Source organism: Rhipicephalus microplus, chromosome 8 (genome assembly GCF_043290135.1).
Source record: "Rhipicephalus microplus isolate Deutch F79 chromosome 8, USDA_Rmic, whole genome shotgun sequence".
NCBI classification, from domain to species: Eukaryota; Metazoa; Arthropoda; class Arachnida; order Ixodida; family Ixodidae; genus Rhipicephalus; species Rhipicephalus microplus.
The window spans coordinates 68,949,272-68,968,437 of record NC_134707.1 but is presented as its reverse complement, the minus strand read 5'-3'; the positions used below and the strand labels follow the sequence as shown (position 1 = coordinate 68,968,437).

Here is a 19,166-nt window from a genome sequence, read left to right as displayed (position 1 = left end):
ATATTTATTGTGGAGCAGAGGAGCATTTGTTGTGTGGTATTGGAGGTATAAAGCTTTAGATATGTACATGCAGTAATCCACACATACTGCAATCGCAGAAATAATAGAAATTGTTGGAGAGGAGTTCCCTTTAAGCTCCTCAGTGGTGCACTCTGCGAGTGTGATGGACACAACTAGCCTGTTGAGAAAAACGAAATTGATATTCAGCGATATAATTGAAATTCAATCCTATATAGCATTCAGTGTTTCTTGAGCCTTTTCCATATATGGACAAAAGTTTTGTTCCCAAAATCTAGTAAAAAATCACCGGCAAGCGTTTCATTACTGGACTAGTGCATTAAAAGATCATAGATGAAACGAAAGTTTCGGTTAATATTTGTATCAGTCGTTTTCTCTTGGACCGCAAAACGTTGGTCTTTATTTCGACAATACGACAGGATATGACAGTACATTCGGTACGATTATGCGTCAAGCAAAGTATCAACGGGAGAAATAAATGAAGGTGAATTCGGAAGAGTATCGATCAATCTACAGCTTGTTTCATTATCGGCAATTTTTCTTCTTTTGCAGCTTCTTGGAAAAAACCATATGCGGTCTGCACGGCCATCGCGTAGTGGCTCTAATAGGAGCCGATTTACATGCGGTTTTGTGTAAATGTCACATAGGGTTGAAAAAAATACCTAGAACATCGGTGGAGATGGGTCGAAGACGCATCTCACAAGAGCTTATTATAGATATAAGGCGTGCTCGTGGAGCAGATCTCGCTGCACTTCTCAAGTTTCACCAACACAAAGCTGATCAACCCGTGCGTGTGAAGTAGTACGCGACGGCTGTGCAAGTATACCGAAGAGGCGGAAACTTTATAAACCTCCCATGAGTTCACTGTTGGTAGTATCAGTGCCGCCTTTACCAATGGCGGTTGCTGAGCATTACACTAGAAATAAATCAAGAACACAAACTTTTTTCATAACGTCAGTTTTAACGTCCCAAAATAAAAAAAAAGTTTAGAAAATCGAGAGGAGGAGGGCTGACGTGAAAGCGCTGCTTTGCCGCTTTTCCTGCATGCGGAATGCGCTCGTGCCTTCTTTCAGGTCCACCACCCGCTTGGGCAATGCAGTCAAAAAATTTTGGTAACGTATTTTTAAGTTTCGTCATGTTCGCTGAAGAGGTGAAAATTAAGCTGGCTGAATTCAGTAGGAAGAATCTGGATGTACACAAATGAAGTTATATTGTATGTTGTTATAAAAAACAGATACATGTGGTGTGAAAGTGTTAATTTATAAACGCCGTCTTAATTTTCAATTGACATATGAACATCATAAGCAAACGTTGCACAAAGAATATCCGAACCAATGTGACATTTTTCAGCAATCGCGAGTAAGTTAGTCATATTTGACTCAATCATGTTTCTTATGACGGCGCGCATAGTTTTCTTACAGAACTTGAGTACCAAACGAGCCTGAAGTTCAGAGGCACGGAAAGGCTTCAAGCTGCGGGAAATGTTTCGAAAAATAACGTCGCTGAAAACACTGCTTAGGCAAGTTGATTCTTCTTCATCAGGGCAACAGCGTTGCCGTTATGAAGTAAAGTTCACTTGTCGAAACGTTCGCTCCAACGACATTCTTTGCAAAAATTTTTGAAAGCATTTAGACCCTCACGTGTATTTGAATGACAACATAAAAAGTAAAGACTTACAAATTCTGAAACTGTGGTGGTGTGAACTTTTGAAACCGTAGTGTATGAAACTGAGCACTAATAAGTGGAAGCGCATGCTCATTTCTCGGAATTCAAAAGAACCTCCTACTTACCACATTAGCAAAGTTGCTCTCGAAACTGTGTTCTCCTATGAGTACTTCTCTGCTCACGTTTCTTCTAACCGGTCCTGTAATACCTATATTGATCAACTCATAAATAACACTAACTGCATGCTTGTGTATATTTAACAAAATTTTCTCGTTCACCCACTTCAATAAAATTCCTGCTTTACAAAGCACTGGTTCGCTCGCAAGTAAAATATTCTGCATCTGCTTGGAGCCCTGGCATTGATTCACTCATTTCTGAACTGGAAGCTGTGCAAAACCATACCTTTCGTTTTATGCTATCTAACTATCACCGATTAAGAAGTGTAACCACTATGAAATCAAGTTTATCACACTTTTCTCTCTCTCATCGCAGGACTTTGTCTACATTATGTCTTTTTCATAAATTTAGTATTGGGCCTAGCTGAAAAACAAATTACTGACAACACCCTCATATATATCAGCTGACACTGATCACCAAAATAAAGTTGGAATTCTATTATGTCATACTAAATGTTTTCATGACTCATTCATACCCAGAACTTGTGTCAGATGGAATAGCCTCCCCCTCAACAACGCTGGCATAACTGATATTGATTTAGGATGAGTGCCAGTTGGGCGTGTTGGTAAAGGTTCATGATGAAACAAGCGCTAAAAATACACACACTCTAAGTACATTCGTGCTGTCACACCTAAAGCCCTCGTCTGGGTCCTCTTTGAGTGTGTGTAATTTTTAGCGCTTGTTTTATCTTAGTAATAATTGTTCCGTAAAAAATTGCTATTTTGTGAATATATTTATGTTTGTTACTGCTTGTATACTTTTTTCTCATTATCAAAATTGCTCTCTTGTACTCCTGCTGCATCTTCATTTCTTTATTTATCCTAATGTGAGTTTTGACTATACACTTTGTAGTATTTTTCTTCATGCTTTGATGCTTTTTTTCAGTTTTAATATGTATCCCCACACCCCTTTGCAAAGCCTTCGTGCTCTGGGGCTACAGTGAATAAAAAAACAAAAATTTTATGAGCAGCAAGCAGCCTATAATTACTTGACGTTGTTTGAACTACAAGTCAAAACTAAAAGAAACCAAAACAATGTTGCCGAGCCAACTCAAATTGAAGCCTTTCAATCAACGCATTTTTGCGGCGGGAGTTTGGCTGCCGTTTACACCAATTGATTGATTGATTGATAAGTGGGGTTTAACGTCCCAAAACGAGTTAGTGATTATGATTAATATGGGGGGTTTAACATCTCGAAACCACCACATGACTAAGGGGGACGTCATAGCGGAGGGCTCTGGAAATTTTGACAACCCGGGGTTCTTTAACGTGCACCCAAATCTGAGCACACGGGTTTACAGCATTTTCGCCTCCATCCAAATTGCAGCCGCCGCCCCAAGGATTCGATCCCGCGACCTGCGGTTCAGCAGCCGAATGGCTTAGCTACTAGACCACCACTGCGGGGTACGCCATATGATTATAAGAGGCGCCGTAGTGCCGGACTCCGGAAATTTCAACCACCTGGATTTCTATAACGTGCACCCGAATAACGTGCACCCTTTGGGCCCGTGCACACGGGCCTAAAGTATTTTTGCCTCCATCGAAATTGTAGCCACCGCAGCCGACATTCAATTCCGCGACCTGTGGATCAGCAGCCGAGTACCTTAGCCACTAGATCACGGCGGCGGGGCATCTTCACCGATAAGTCAAGTGTCACTGCATTTCTTTTAGTGCAGTCACACTTGTAGCACTTGCAGAGAGCTCTCTTTACTCATATGTATTCATGCAAAATAATCAGTAGAATTTTTTGTACTGACCTATTGTCTTCAGGAAACGCTGAAATACCTTCGCGGAACGAGAAATCCCTGGGTTAGCACACGGCGGAGTCACTAAAATATTGTGTTCCCAATTAAGCCATCTTGGACAATTGCATAGTTGACTTTTTCGGCGTAGCACACTGCGTTTTTTTGTTCTCTACCTGCAGTACCTTGTCTTTATCTTTTAGTTGAAACGTCCACAAACTAACTGAGCGCGATCCGACTTCTAACGTCACTGAGCGAGGGGTGAAAAGGAGTGGAGGCAGGTACTATGAATGCAAGTCAGTCGCTTCCCACGCTTCGTCTGAGTAAAAATTCACAAAATAAACAATAAGAGAAACATATAAACAAAAAGAGAAGTTTAAAAAGTTGCGTAATATTCTTTTATTTTTAAAATGTTGTGAAAGGCAATAAATGCGAGCATTATCATTTCCCTCAGTTCGTTCATTAGAGTTTCTGGTACCAGCTACGAGCGTGCATGTTCTCTGAAACCGAAACTAGCGTTGAGTTTTCGGGGTCTGGTATATCTTCGAGCTCTTTTGTGGACACGATTGCTTTCGCCATATTTCGTGTCATCTTATGCATTCACTGGTATGTGTACTAAGTCACAGGCTCATAAATTTTTACTGGCTGGCTAGTAGGTAGCCATGACCTCGTTAAGTCGTTAGTGACACAGTTGCTCATCTTGCATCGCTCTCAATATGTCAGACGCCAACTGACTGTTTGCTTCACTAATTTAATAAGTAGCACGTTATAAATGAACTAACCCGATCGTTTCCCTCGTGTATTTGCTCTAGAAAATATTTGAGTCTTCAGCACACCTAGCCACGTATTTTCAAACACGCAATAGCGAGCAAAAACGACACGCACATATCGCAACGCTCTGTTTGCCGCCTTGACAGTAGAGTGGGCGTTGACACTGCCTGCACTAGTGATATATTTTGCAATTTAGGAAAATGAAAGATTGCCACTGATAGGTTTGATACGTGCCTTCACCACCTCCTGGTGCATGATGTGGAGCAGAAGCTCCTCGACAGGGTGAGCGAGAGTACCCTGCAAAAGACGATTAGTCAAACATGAATTCTCCACATGTCAAACAAGAAAGCAGACGCTTAGATCTCATGGTAAAGTAACTCTAAACACCTCCGTAAAAATACCGAACATCTGACAAGCAGCTATCTCTATCTAGGCCTCAGTCAAAAGCAGTTCTATTGCTCGACCTTATATGTGAATAAAAAGGGAGCAGACCACTAAGTTCCAAAATGTAAGCCCTGAAACCATTGAGCCTTTCCACAGACCTCAAAGCACTTCGTACCTAATTCATCCCCATAACGCCCTGTGCTTCGTTATTGTAACATTTTTCTTTTCTTTTGCTGGTGATGTTTTTCCTGTGCACCCTTATATCTATCTCCTTCATTTAGCTATACACCGAGGCACTTGTAATTCCTTATCTCTAGTATGTCCTAGCCCTTTATTGAGACCGCCTGGTCTTCTTGACGACTGAATACCATCTATCGACATTTTGCTGCAATAAATCCAAGTCGTAGAGCCTTGCCTTCCATTCTGCTTATATCGGCCAGCCGCTGTATAACGTCTTGAGTGTCCGCAAATAGGACAATATCGTCTGCATAAAATGGGCCTAGAAGCTTCCGCTCAACTATTTGTCAACCTATTTGTGTGAGAGATTAAGCTGAATGTTGCAACTTTCAAGCGCTTTTTTCGTTCTCATCATCTACAGCATGAATAACAGCGGCGATAAAGGACATCCCTGTCTCAGCCCCTTCTTTATCACAACGCTGTAATTGCATATTATTCCTTGCTATTTCGTGCAAACTGTACTTACTTGGTTTATTTCTCTCAAAAGCTGTATACAGTCGTCACCCATGCCCTCTTCTTTCAATATGTGTAACTAAATTTCCCGAGTAACGTCGACGTATGTCCTAGGAATGTCCATATAGGCTGCGTATAAGGGCTGTTTTTTAATTTTAAATATTTTATGAACGGAGCAAGAAGAAACAGGTTATTGTCCAACCACCTGTTGATTTGGAATTCATTTTGAAGTTGTCGAAAAATATCAATATGCCCTGCCCACGTTTCTATGTTTATATTTACTGTCTGTATCGCCAACATATATGGCACATATGTAATGGTGAGCAGTATATACAAACGAATACTATCCTTTTCTCCCTTGCCTTTATAGATGAAGCTCATTCTACTTTTCCGCCAAGTGTCCGATATTTCCTTCACCTGTAAGCATTTTCTTGTGAATTTCAACAGTGCTTGTTAGTGTTATGCCCTAGTCCGTTATTGAGGCAGGCGGGAACCCAATCAAAGCCCGGAATAGCGCGCTTACGAATTTTCCCTTTGCCCTTCTTCCAATAGAAAGTTTCAAGTACTTCGTTACACTCTTTTCCACATTCTTATTCAATGACTAATTCCCCTGGGCCACCTCCCTGAACGAATCTGCTGTTACATTTCAGATATAACCTATAGTGGTTCATACTCTTCCAATTGATTTCCTCCATTATGTACCAGATTTTTCTGCAATGCGACAGACTTCCTACCAAGTGCTTTTATATCGCTATAAATTATTTTAGGTGTAGCCTCCTCTTTTTCGCAAATCTCTGTCAACCTGTGTTCACTTTCACTTTTAACTTTTACCTTGACAAATTTTTGCAGAATGTTTTTTTCTCCTAATGATTGTTTCATTTATTGTTGACCTCATGCTGTGCCCGCTTATTCCTTTTTGCTTTTTTGTGTTCCCTTCAGGTCTCACGTCATTTCTAGATCGTTTTCCGGTTTTTTATGTTTCATCAACATTTTTGCTTTCTTTTTCCTTTCAAGCAAATATTTTCTTCTGTTTTCCTATCTCCCTCTTCATTGCATGTAACACTGCGGTACGTTGCACGGCGTCGTGACCCACCACCTATATTCACAAAACAGCCAAAAAAGCGCGAAGTCGCAATCCACTATATAGAGAGATCTATCTATCTATCTATCTATCTATCTATCTATCTATCTATCTATCTATCTATCTATCTATCTATCTATCTATCTATCTATCTATCTATCTAACTATCTATCTTTCTATCTATCTATCTATCTATCTATTTATCAATCTGTCTGTCTGTATTTCTATGCATCTATATATCTATTTATCTATCTATCCATCTATCGACCCGCCTCAGTCTGGGTGTTCTCGTGATCACTTCCTTTACTTAGAATAAACCAAAATTAGTATTCGAGGGTAAGGTGGTATCTGCAGAATGACTCGATGGTCTTAACATCACTATTTTAACAGTCCTCTCGCATACGTCGTCGAACACTTTCCACCTGACACTGAGATATACATAAGGGAGGGTATGCTCTATTGTACCTGCCAGAAGTATTTGACACTGTATATCTAGCAATAAATGGAGAGAACACAGAAGAGTATTTGATTACCCGAGTGTTAACGAAATGCAGACGTGGGCAGTGTTGCCTCGCCACGGTGGTCTAGTGGCTAAGGTACTCGGCTGCTGACCCGCAGGTCACGGGATCAATTCCCGGCTTTGGCGGCTGCATTTCCGATGGAGGCGGAATTGTTGTAGGCCCTTGTACTCAGATTTGGAGGCATGTTAAAGAACGCCAGGCGTTCGAAATTTTTGGAGCGCCCTACTACGGCGTCTCTCATAATCATATGAAGAATTTGGGACGTTGAACCCCACAAATCAATCAACACGGGCAGTGTCAATTCGATGATTGCAAATAATAAATATCAAGGACCTAGCAGCAATGGAACCTCAGCCTTTTGACTGGCAATCAAGTACTCTACAATAGAGCGACGCCAGGTCTCTGAACTGTTTTTGAAATGTACCATAATGTTCTGAAAACATCGACCGTAGTTGAAGTGCTTGCTATGAAATTTTATAAACGTTACATATGTTTTTATTTGTCACAGGTTGTTAACGTCAATTGTAGTTAGGCGTCTTCCACTGATGTTGCTTCATGTAGCAGCGTCCTGCGCTACTATCAGCACGAGCACATGTGATTCATATAAGCTTACCCCTTTTCGGTGTTTATATTATCCATACTGCTGCTGATAATGTTAAACAACTGTAAACAACTGGTTATTTGAAACAAATGCAGATTAACGTATGTCTCTGCGTGCACTTACAAATGCTGCTACGGGGCGCCACAAATGAACATAATAGGAAAGAAGACCATGTTTACTGCGAGCTCTCGTACCGACTGGGTTCCACATTATAGGCCTGCTTGTTTTCTCGATAGTAAACATTTCTCCGACGCCTTTTTCCAGTAACAATTTGGTGGAGAGTGCACGTCATCTCAGACTCAACATACAGGGCGGTTCTACAAAGTGGGCGTTCCTTGGCTGCCACTACGATCGTTGATCACAACGAGAACGATGATTTGTCGGTGCCTTCTTAAAGCGTGTCTCGTGAGACCGCGCAGCGTCCAACAGCGTCGCACCCAGCGCTCACGAACCGCACCGTCGTTCTGACGACTCCACTTGACCCAGGCACCTTTTTCGTCAATGACGACAAGGATGTTGAAAAATGGCTTCAGCTTTACGAACGGGTCAGTGCACCATACAACTGGGACCCAACGCTCATGTTGGCCAATATTCTATTTTACCTTGAGGGCGCGACCAAAGCCTGGTTTTTCAACCAGGAGGAAGAAATCACGAGTTGGGATATTTGCAAACACAAACTCATCAACCTCTTTGGCAAGCCCATTGGACGCAGAAAGAACTCGCGTGCTGATGGCAGTCCTGCACCGAGTCATACGTGACATACATTCAAGACGTGCTCGCCCTCTGCCGCACGGTAGACGACAAAATGCCGGAATCTGAAAAGGTCGCACACATCCTCGAAGGAGTCGCGGATGATGCCTTCACTCTCCTTGTGTTCCGCAACTCTTCGACAGTGAACGACGTCATTAACGAATGCCGACGCTTTGAAGAAGCAAACGTCGTCGTATAACTCCCCAATTTTCTCGTCTTCCAAACACGGCTGACACGTCTACCTGTGATGACGCCCGTCGCCCTTCAGCCGCTGTTACTACCGACAATATTGTGTGCGTCGTCCACCGTGAAATCGAGGCCACATCTCCTATTGTTGAATATGACCGTGCCACTGACGACTCTCGTGCAACAATTTCTTTAATACAGACCATTGTGCACCAGGAACTAGCCAACGCCGGACTACAAACGCTCTGCCCAGTTAACAGACCTGACCAATTACCTAGTGTACCTGAAATGTCCCATGGTCCGTACAACCGTCCACGTTATCGGAACTCAGCTGAATGGCGAATCTCCGATGATAGACATATCTGCCTCCACTGCGGACGAGTCAGCCACATTTCACGCCATTGCCGTAATTCTTAGATTTGGCAGCCATGGCCACACTACGCCAACACCCGGCGCCCACATAATGGTTCCCGCATGGCAATATACGTCAACCACGACAGTGCTTCGCCACCAATGCCCGCTCGACCAAACCGCTCGCCGTCACCATCCGGACTCCTGTCTCACTCACCTAACCGTCGCCACTCTCCCTCTCCCTCCTACCACCATCAGTCCTCGGAAATTAGTGGGCAAGCTCACTAGCAAGCTCACCTCCTAAAGGTGAGCTTGCCTTGACAACCCGACCCGAAATTCCTTTGCGCACGCTACCCAGACACAAAAACTTGATCAACGTAAATGTAGACAGCACACCTGCAATAGCACTCATTGTTACTGGCGCTCACATATCTGTAATGAACTCTGGTCTTCGTGCTCGGCTAAAAAAAGCGCTTACGCCTGCTCCTATCACTATAGTCATCATCATCATCATCATCAGCCTGACTACGTCCACTGCAGGACAAAGGCCTCTCCCATGTTCCGCCAGTTAACCCGGTCCTGTGCTTGCTGCTTCCAATTTATACCCGCAAACTTCTTAATCTCATCTGCCCACCGAACTTTCTGCCTCCCCCTAACCCGCTTCCCTTCTCTGGGAATCCAGTCAGTTACCCTTAATGACCAGCGGTTATCCTGTCTACGCGCTACATGCCCTGCCCATGTCCATTTCTTCTTCTTGATTTCAGCTATGATATCCTTAACCCCCGTTTGTTCCCTAATCCACTCTGCTCTCTTCTTGTCTCTTAAGGTTACACCTACCATTTTTCTTTCCATTGCTCGCTGCGTCGTCCTCAATTTAAGCTGAACCCTCTTTGTAAGTCTCCAGGTTTCTGCTCCGTAGCTAAGTACCGGCAAGATACAGCTGTTATATACCTTCCTCTTGAGGGATAGTGGCAATCTACCTGTCATAATTTGAGAGTGCTTGCCGAATGTGCTCCACCCCATTCTTATTCTTCTAGTTACTTCAATCTCGTGGTTCGGCTCTGCGGTTATTACCTGCCCTAAGTAGACATAGTCTTTTACAGCTTCAAGTGCACTATTACCTATCTCGAAGCGCTGCTCTTTGCCGAGGTTGTTGTACATTACTTTCGTTTTCTGCAGATTAATTTTAAGACCCACTTTTCTGCTCTCCTTGTCTAACTCCGTAATCATGAGTTGCAATTCGTCCCCCGAGTTACTCAGCAATGCAATGTCATCGGCGAAGCGCAGGTTACTAAGGTATTCTCCATTGACTCTTATCCCTAACTGTTCCCATTCTAGGCTTCTGAAAACCTCCTGTAAGCACGCGGTAAACAGCATTGGGGAAATTGTGTCCCCTTGCCTTACACCCTTCTTGATTGGTATTCTCTTGCTTTCTCTATGAAGCACTATGGTAGCAGTTGATCCCCTGTAGATTTCTTCCAGAATGTTTATATATACTTCATCTACGCCCTGATTCCGCAGTGTTTGCATGACGGCTGATATTTCTACTGAATCAAACGCCTTCTCGTAATCTATGAAGGCTATGTATAGTGGTTGGTTATACTCTGAGCATTTCTCTATTACCTGATTGATAGTATGAATGTGGTCAATTGTTGAGTAGCCTGTTCGAAATCCTGCTTGTTCCTTTGGTTGATTGAATTCTAATGTTTTCTTTACTCTGTTAGCAATTACCTTTGTAAATAGCTTGTATACTACAGAGAGCAAGCTGATCGGCCTGTAATTCTTCAAGTCCTTGTCATCTCCTTTCTTATGTATTAAGATGATGTTAGCGTTCTTCCAAGACTCTGGTACTCTTCCCGCCAGGAGACACCTCGTAAACAGGGTGGCTAGTTTTTCTAACACAATCTGTCCTCCATCTTTCAGCAGATCTGATGTTACCTGATCCTCACCAGCAGCTTTGCCCCTTTGCATGCTCTCCAAAGCTTTTCTGACTTCTTCTATCATTACTGGTGGGGTGTAATCTGGGTTACTGCTAGTTCTTATAGTATTAAGGTCGTGGTTGTCTCGGCTACTGTACAGATCCCTGTAAAACTCCTCCGCTATCTTAACTATCCTATCCATATTGGTAGTTATTTTGCCTTCTTCGTCCCTTAGTGCATACATCCGACTTTTGCCTATCCCAAGTTTCCTCTTCAATGCTTTGACACTTCCTCCGTTTTTCAGAGCGTGTTCAATTCTCTCCATGTTATACCTTCTTACATCGCATACTTTACGTCTATTAATCAACTTCGAAAGCTCTGCCAGTTCTATTTTGTCTGTTGTACTTGACACTTTCATGATTTGACGCTTCTTAATTAGGTTCTTCGTTTCCTGTGAAAGCTTGCCAGTGTCCTGTCTAACTACCCTGCCTCCAACTTCCACTGCACACTCCATAATGATACTCGTCAGATTATCATTCATTGTATCTACGCTAAGGTTGGTTTCCTCACTGAGAGCCGAGTACCTGTTCTGCAGTGACACTCTGAATTCCTGTACTTTCCCTCTCAGTGCTAGCTGATTGATTGGCTTCTTGCATATCAAGTTCTGTCGTTCCTTCTTCAAGTCTAGGCGAATTCGAGACCGTACCATTCTATGGTCACTGCATCGTACCTTGCCAATCACTTCCACATCCTGCACGATTCCAGGGTGTGCACTCATTATAAAGTCTATTTCGTTCTTATTTTCGCCATTAGGGCTCCTCCATGTCCACTTGCGGTTTTCTCGTTTTCGGTAGAAGGTATTCAAAATCCGTAAATTATTGCGTTCTGCGAATTCTACTAGTAGCTCTCCTCTGGCGTTTCTAGTACCGATGCCATAATCTCCTACTGCCTGGTCTCCAGCCTGCTTCTTCCCTACCTTTGCATTAAAGTCGCCCATCACTATAGTATACTGTGTTTTTACCTTACTCATTGCCGATTCCACGTCTTCATAGAAGCTTTCAACTGAAGCGTCATCATGGCTGGATGTAGGCGCGTAAGCCTGTACTACCTTCATCTTGTATCTTTTATTCAGTTTAATTACGATACCTACCACCCTTTCATTAATGCTATAGTATTCCTCTATGTTGCCAGCTATGTTTCTGTGAATGAGGAACCCCACTCCCAGTTCTCTTCTGTCTGCCAAGCCCCTGTAGCAAAGGACGTGCCCATTCTGTAGCGCCGTATAGGCCTCATCTGTCCTCCTAACCTCACTGAGCCCTATTATATCCCATTTAACACCCTCTAGCTCCTCGAATAGTACAGCTAGACTTCCCTCACTAGATAAGGTTCTAGCGTTAAACGTTGCCAAGTTCAGGTTCCAATGGCGGCCTGTCCGGATCCAGAGATTCTTAGCACCCTCTGCTGCGTTGCAGATCTGACCGCCGCCGTGGTCAGTTGCTTCGCAGCTGCTGGGGACTGAGGGCCGTGAGTTATTTGACGTAATCATGTGGGAGGTAGTGGCCAGATACTGCACCAGGGTGGCCAATCCTTCTCTGGTGAGGGAGTGCGTTCTCGGCGGTGTTTGCCGGTGAGGCCGCACCCCAGGCCTCTTAATGCAGTTCCATCAACACGCGGATTTTTTTTTAATCCGGTTGGGAACTGCGCGGTACCGGGATTTGAACCACGGACCTCTTGCATGCGAGGCGGATGCTCTAACCACTACGCCATCGCCGTTTTTTTTTCACTATATCACTATAGTACGAGTAGCTGATGGAGCAACGTCAACTGTCACTAGTATGTGTGCCACCCGCATCACTGTGGCTAGATGTCATAGTTCTGTTTTGTTTTACGTCCTGGACCATCACCCACATAAAATCATTCTGGAATTAAATTTTCTGTCGGAGCATTTTGCCTTAATTGGCTGTTCTGCGGTTGTTGTTCAACTTGCTTTACTACACGTCATAGACCATCCCGCTCCTGCGCTGCCAAGCATATGCTTCGTGGAGCACATTTGCCTATTAAGTCGAGCTGTGACGTATATGAACGTCTCTTCCGATCTGCCTGTGACCGACGTAGATTGTGTGGTGTCACCTAACGCTACCGTTCTCTCTTCGTTCAATGTAACGTTCCCGAACACGATTATCACTATAAAGGACAACGTGGCACGTCTCCCTATTGTAAACTTTGGAATTTGCACACAAGTACTGCCCCGAGAAATATGCCTAGCAACAGTTGCCTTGCCCAGGGACTCCAACATTCTCGCTTTAATAGAGGATACACCGTCACCTCCCAGTCTTGAGTTGGGCCCTACCCGAGATAGCATAACGAAAATCATCGCATTTGATCACCCTGCCGAGCAAGTGCACGCGCTTCGTGGCCTTCTTGCGTCGTATGAAGACATCTTTGATGTCCACGACCAACCACTAGGTCAAGCGACCATCGTGAAGCATCGGATGAACACTGGCGATGCAAATCCGGTACATCGGCGGCCCTATCAGATATCCCCCACTGAACGCCACGTGATCCAGAAAGAAGTCGACAAGATGCTTGCTCGGAACATCGTTGAGCCTTCTTCAAGCCTCTGGGCTTCACCTGTCGTCCTCGTCAAAAAGAAAGATAACAGCTGGCATTTCTGTGTCGACTACCAAAATCCTAACAAGGTAACGAAAAAAGACGTGTATCCCCTGCCGCGGATAGATGATGTCCTGGACTGCCTTAGTGGAGCAAGTTTTTTTCGTATAGCGCCACTTTGCGACGTTTCCCTCAATAAAAAATTACAACACAGTCGCTTTCCGTGCCAGTGATTTGCATAGCAATGATTTCTAAGTTACGCGGGATCTGCCAATTTTTTGTCTCCTTATTATGCAAAATTCTTCTGTTATCTCGCACCGCCTTTCTGGAAATCTGAGCCTTTTCCTCGATGAACTGTTTTAGCGCCAACTATTCAAAGTGCTTTATCGCGTCTAAGTGAACTGTTAAAATGTCCCTGAGCAATACCTGTGCTCCTAACTTTGCTTTGGGAAATGTATTTTTTGTCCTCAACACGTTTTTTACTGTGCAGTAGCACCTCTTCAGAGATCTAGTAAGTGTAGATTTAAAAATGTCATATTTTCTTCTCCATTCTGAGAGCTCGATGATGTTTTGCCAAAGTAATAGTCTGTACTGATTTGCATTTTTTAGAGGAGCATCTTTTACTTATTGGTCGCAGTTCGATGTCAAAAATGAGGGTGGTATGACACTGCCGTGATATACTTCGCAACACCCTGCACTATAGCTTACTTGCAGATGGCTAGGTGCGATGATATTCTGTTCGTGTGACATGTCTCTGAGTCATAAAAGCTAAAAGCATTTTCTAGGAAAAAACGTTGCTACACTATTACTCATCGTTTCTAACGATACTATATGCGCACATCATAGGATCGCGGATGACTAGCAAACTATTCCCTCTTCAAGTACGTCTTACCTGATGAATTGTACCATTGTGTATTAACGCGTAATGTCCCAGTTATTTTGTCTTTCTAAATGACTCAAACACCTAATGCGGCGCCGCCTTACTTCACCAAAATTCATTAGGCCATAAAGTGTGCAATTTATGCAAGCATATAAAACAGTTCACTTACAGTGCTCTCGAACAAGAAGTGTAAATTTGTAAAGTAAGTTGTTAGTCGTCAAGTGATGACACAGCGAGATACTGACTACATTCGATAGCAGCGTTTAGTATCGTAGCTATTAGACAACCTGCTCATTTGATTCCTTCACTACTGCGGACGACGAACTGTCTTTTATTGATTGATTGATATTTATTTATTTATTTATTTATTCACAGAGTACCTACATCGCCATATAGGCATTACGTAGAGGGGAACAAAAAACGGTTAGTACAAAGGAATTCGTAGCAAACTACATAAAAATAAAAATAAAAAAGAACCACCGCCACATTTATCAGAACATAATAATGCATCACAAAATACATTTTCATACACACAGACCATACATAATGCAAGAAGAATTTTACAGCATAGAAAAAAAAATAAATCATTATTTGCTATATTAACCAAGTCGTCAGTTAAGCTGTTCCACTCTCTTATTCTTTTTGGAAAGATTGAGTGGAAAAAAGTATTGGAGCTGCATTTGAAGATTGATATCTCTTTGCTATTGTCACAGCGAGTGTATGTGTAGGGGGGGTGAACAAGGTAGCTATCGTTATTGATTCCAGTGTTAGAGTAATATATCTGGTGCAACAGTTTAAGGAGTTTATATGTGGAGTTTAACGTCTCAAAACCACCTTATGATTATGAGAGACGCCGTAATGTAGGACTCTGGAAATTTCGACCACTTGGGGTTCTTTAACGTACACCCAAATCTGAGCACACGGGCCTGCAACTTTCCCGCCTCCATTGGAAATGTAGCCGCCGCAAGCGGGATTCAATCCCGCAACCTGCGGGTCAGCAGCCGAGTACCTTAGCCACTAGACCACCACGGCGGGGCCGAAGTGTCTTATACGGAGGGTTAAAACAGTTTCTCTTCTGCGATACATATAAAGTGTCCCTCTGAATAAACCCTATCAAACCTGCCCTAATAGTTTACAAACCCATTGACAACCAAAATTGAATTACGTAATTGTGAAACTTTTTGCTTTACGAATCAACACAGGCAGCTCTGTGCCTTGCGACCTTTCAAGAAGGAGGTTACTTGACTTGCATGTCGCAAATAGAAAATCTACATGCTCAGTGTAGGCACGCGTTCTACCCAAGTCAAATATTGAGCAAGGTTCTTCATTTTTGTGCTACATAGAGCAATATGCACAAATTTTTACCAGAAAAAAATTCGTTCGCTTTGTTTTTCAGCACACCTGGATATGCCACAATATAAGTATAATAGAAAGAACCAGTATTGTAACCATACTGAAGAGACCAGCCTAATAATTTAGCCTGAGTGCAATAACAAGCTGAGTGCAAATATGCTTAGTTTAAGAAATCCGATTCAGCGAAGGAATGAAGAATTTGTGACATAGGGTTTCCTCGACAGAACATTTGACGGGAGCAGACAAAACACAATAATGCGTATTGCAAATGGCAATGAATGCATATTGATCGTTCAAATATAGAACTCGCACCGTTTTTGCGGCATTTGTCATGCAGTGTATGCCATATCGAGTGATATATTTCTCGTGAAAACATACACCTTCTGCGGACATTGTAAGAAAGTATGGTGATTATAAACGAAAGCTCAACTTACGTGTTGCAATAAATGGGCGTAGTTTTCACCACCCTTTCATGCCCGACTGGCATCGATAACCTCCTGTGTGTTATCTACGTAAGGTTAGTTCGTACGGCGCGCGAGCAAGTGCTGCCTGATTGTAAAGCAACAGTGTGCTTTCCGTAGTCCTCTGGCAGAAATTACGTTCTGTGGCCTGCTCAGAGCGAGCACAAGTCCTATTGTAGTTACAGCACAATACAAAGGTGTGGCAGCAGGTGTTCTAATAACAAAGAATACCAAACATAACGTCGTTTTGAATCCTAATACACCATTTTTATTCAGATAAAACATGTTTAAAAATGGGGATACAACACTAGCTAACATGTAGAAGAGCTAAACATGGTTTGCATGAGTACACCAGATCATAACACGCACTCTTTCATTTATTGGTCTTTTAAAGTATTGGTCAAGCAAAGAAAGACACAATTTATACGTGTTTTGGGACGTCAAACCTCACATCTCGATCAATCAATCAATGGTTTTATATTAGGTGTAGCTACATGTTATCAATAGCTACAGTCCTGCGTTGATTTCGCCTTCAGCTTACCAAAAGGTTTTAGTGCCGGGCATAGACCGGATGGATGGATGGATGGATGGATATGGCCGTACCCTTTAGATCGGGCGGTGGCTAGCGCCACCAAGCCGAAATACTTATTCAACCAAAAACTAGATTTATTTTTTTTTCTTTAAAAAGTGAGTTTGAGGATTCATACTTTGCAGTGAAGAGTTTAATTTTCACTCGTGCTTTGACTTTAACCACCAATCAGATAACCTCCTTCTAGTTAAGTCTACCCGATTAAAGTCTATTTTGCCCTCCCGGTCCCTAAACCCCAGTGCTTTAAAAACTCTGCGCCATCATCCTGAACTATAGGGTGAAGCCCTTTACAGAACATTATCAAGTGTTCGGCAGTTTCTTCTTCCTCTCCATATGCACTGCTTGCTGTGTCTACCCCTTCGTACTTGGCCCCATATGTCTTGCTTCGCAGTACTCCCGTCCTGGCCTCAAACAGTAGAGAACGACCCTCAGTATTATCATAGATCCTTTCCTTGGCAATTTCCTGCTTAAAAGTTCGATAGATCTCTAACGCGGACTTCTTAATCATGCCCATTCTCCACATGTCAGTCTCCGTTTCCTTCACTTTCTTCTTAACCGATAGTTCCTTTTGGTTTGGCCACCTGCTGCTTTCTAAGTATTTACCAGTCAATTTCCTGGTTCGCTTCCTTCATTTTGTAACGACATTCTTCATGTACAAGTAGCTGAAAACCTTGCTAGCCCAACGCTCCTCCCCCATTTCTCTCAATCGCTTCTCAAATTTTATCTTGCTGCTAGCTTCTCTGCCCTCAGATGATGTCCATCCCATGTCACCTTGTACTTCCTGATTTGGAATTCTCGTGTGCTCCTAAAGCAAGCCTACCTATGCCACGTTGCTTAATTTCTAAGCTTGCTTGAACTTCTGATCTCATGCACAAGACTGCATTGCCGAACGTCAGCCCAGGAACCATGACCCCTTTTCATATTCCTCTCCCAACATCATACCTATTGTAATTCCACAGTGCCCCATTTTTCATCACTGCTGCATTCCTGTTACCTGCAGTCGTCACGTATATTTCGTGTTCCCTCAGGTACTCGGTCCCATTGCTTATCCATTCGCTCAGATACTTGTATTTATCTGTTATCTCCAGCGTGACCCCCTGTATTATAAGCCCACTACCTTCGCTGTCATTGAAAATCATGACTGCTGATTTTTTCTTACTGAACCTAAAATCTAACCTATCTCCCTCTTTACCGCAGATGTCCATCAATCTCTCCAAATCTTCCTTGTTGTTGGCAATTAGCGCTATATCATCTGCGTAAACACTTTTCGAAAAATGGTGCCCCTAGCACCACGCACACAAACTACAGTCTACCGCCATTGTGAGGACACCACAGCACACGACACAGACTGTCTGGCCTAGAGACGCTGATGCGTGTTTCTTGCAGCATACACAGACACCTCTTGCTTTCCTGCAGGATGCGGACCGCGTCGGGAGGGCACACCCATGAGAGTCTTTTGCAGGCCGGATCCATGCATTGCCAGTCACAACTGCTCGTGCAACCCGTTGAAGGATACAAAATATGGCTCATTGTGCAGCGGAAGCAGCTCATAAAGATTATCGGAGAGTACTGGGAGCTCGTTTAAGTAAGAAAGTGGTGACATTGCAGCGAATGATGCGGAGAACAAGCCTCCACCACAAACATCACAGCACTCACACATTTGACGGCTTGCTTTCCATGCCCTCAAGATGGCGCTAGCTATTCCACGCTCTTTTACGAAGCGAAACGGACGAAGAGCTCAGCGTCAGGTGCGTATTTATGAAAAGGGTCCATAGGGTTAGAGGTATTTTGAATGAATCACTGGCGGACTTTTCACAGCCTGTATAAAGCTCCTAAAATTTGAACTATCTCAATGGCTAGCCAGCTTTTGCTGAAAAGCAAATTGAAGGATGACTTGTTTTAGCTGTACGTAGCAAACAGTTCCTACGTATTAAAAATTGTAAATGATTCGCCTCTTCATCCTGGTTTTGGGTTGAAATTTCGAATACGTTTGGTTGTCGCAAAAAGAGAACGCTGCGTTGCTGCGCTCATAGCTTGACTTAGAAAACGAAAGGATGTTTATTTATTACCGGTTGTTCTACGCATAGTTTCTCGCAACGGTTTTTAGATTTCCCATCCCAGGCACACATATGTCTAGTTAAAGCTTTCTTTGCTGACGGTAGAATCTCCCTAGTGACCGTTTCTTCATCCCTACGTGCGCTGGATACCAAACTCTAAACAATCCGCCACACATTAATTTATTTAGGCTTCGTACCACAAAATTGTATTCGGTTTGTATAATGAAATGCGTACATGTGCTGCTGAACTGAAGCTGGAAAGTTGGGAGAAAGTAGTGGCACTCGCCCATGTAGAACATTCCTAGTCTTTGCAGCTTCGACAAAGTGGAGCAGGTCAGCCAAAATATCAACCCTGCTCAAA

General features: G+C 43.2%; 1 protein-coding gene across 6 annotated transcripts in view; it reads right to left on the bottom strand.

Annotated features, from left to right (window-relative positions):
• LOC119165865 (uncharacterized) overlaps window positions 1–16,291 on the bottom strand; it is a 54,394-nt gene extending 38,103 nt beyond the window's left edge. For 3 of the 6 annotated variants that reach the window (XM_075870590.1, XM_075870585.1, XM_075870591.1), the window contains exons 1-3: window positions 16,133–16,291; window positions 4,607–4,669; window positions 1,809–1,882 (exon numbers count right to left, since the gene is read on the bottom strand). The gene's annotated coding sequence lies outside the window, so the exon portion shown is untranslated. Of the gene's footprint in view, window positions 1–1,808; window positions 2,208–4,606; window positions 4,670–16,132 lie in introns of those variants that run through there. The other 3 variants (XM_075870587.1, XM_075870588.1, XM_075870586.1) reach the window with 3 other exon arrangements.
• Window positions 16,292–19,166: the final 2,875 nt, after the last annotated feature.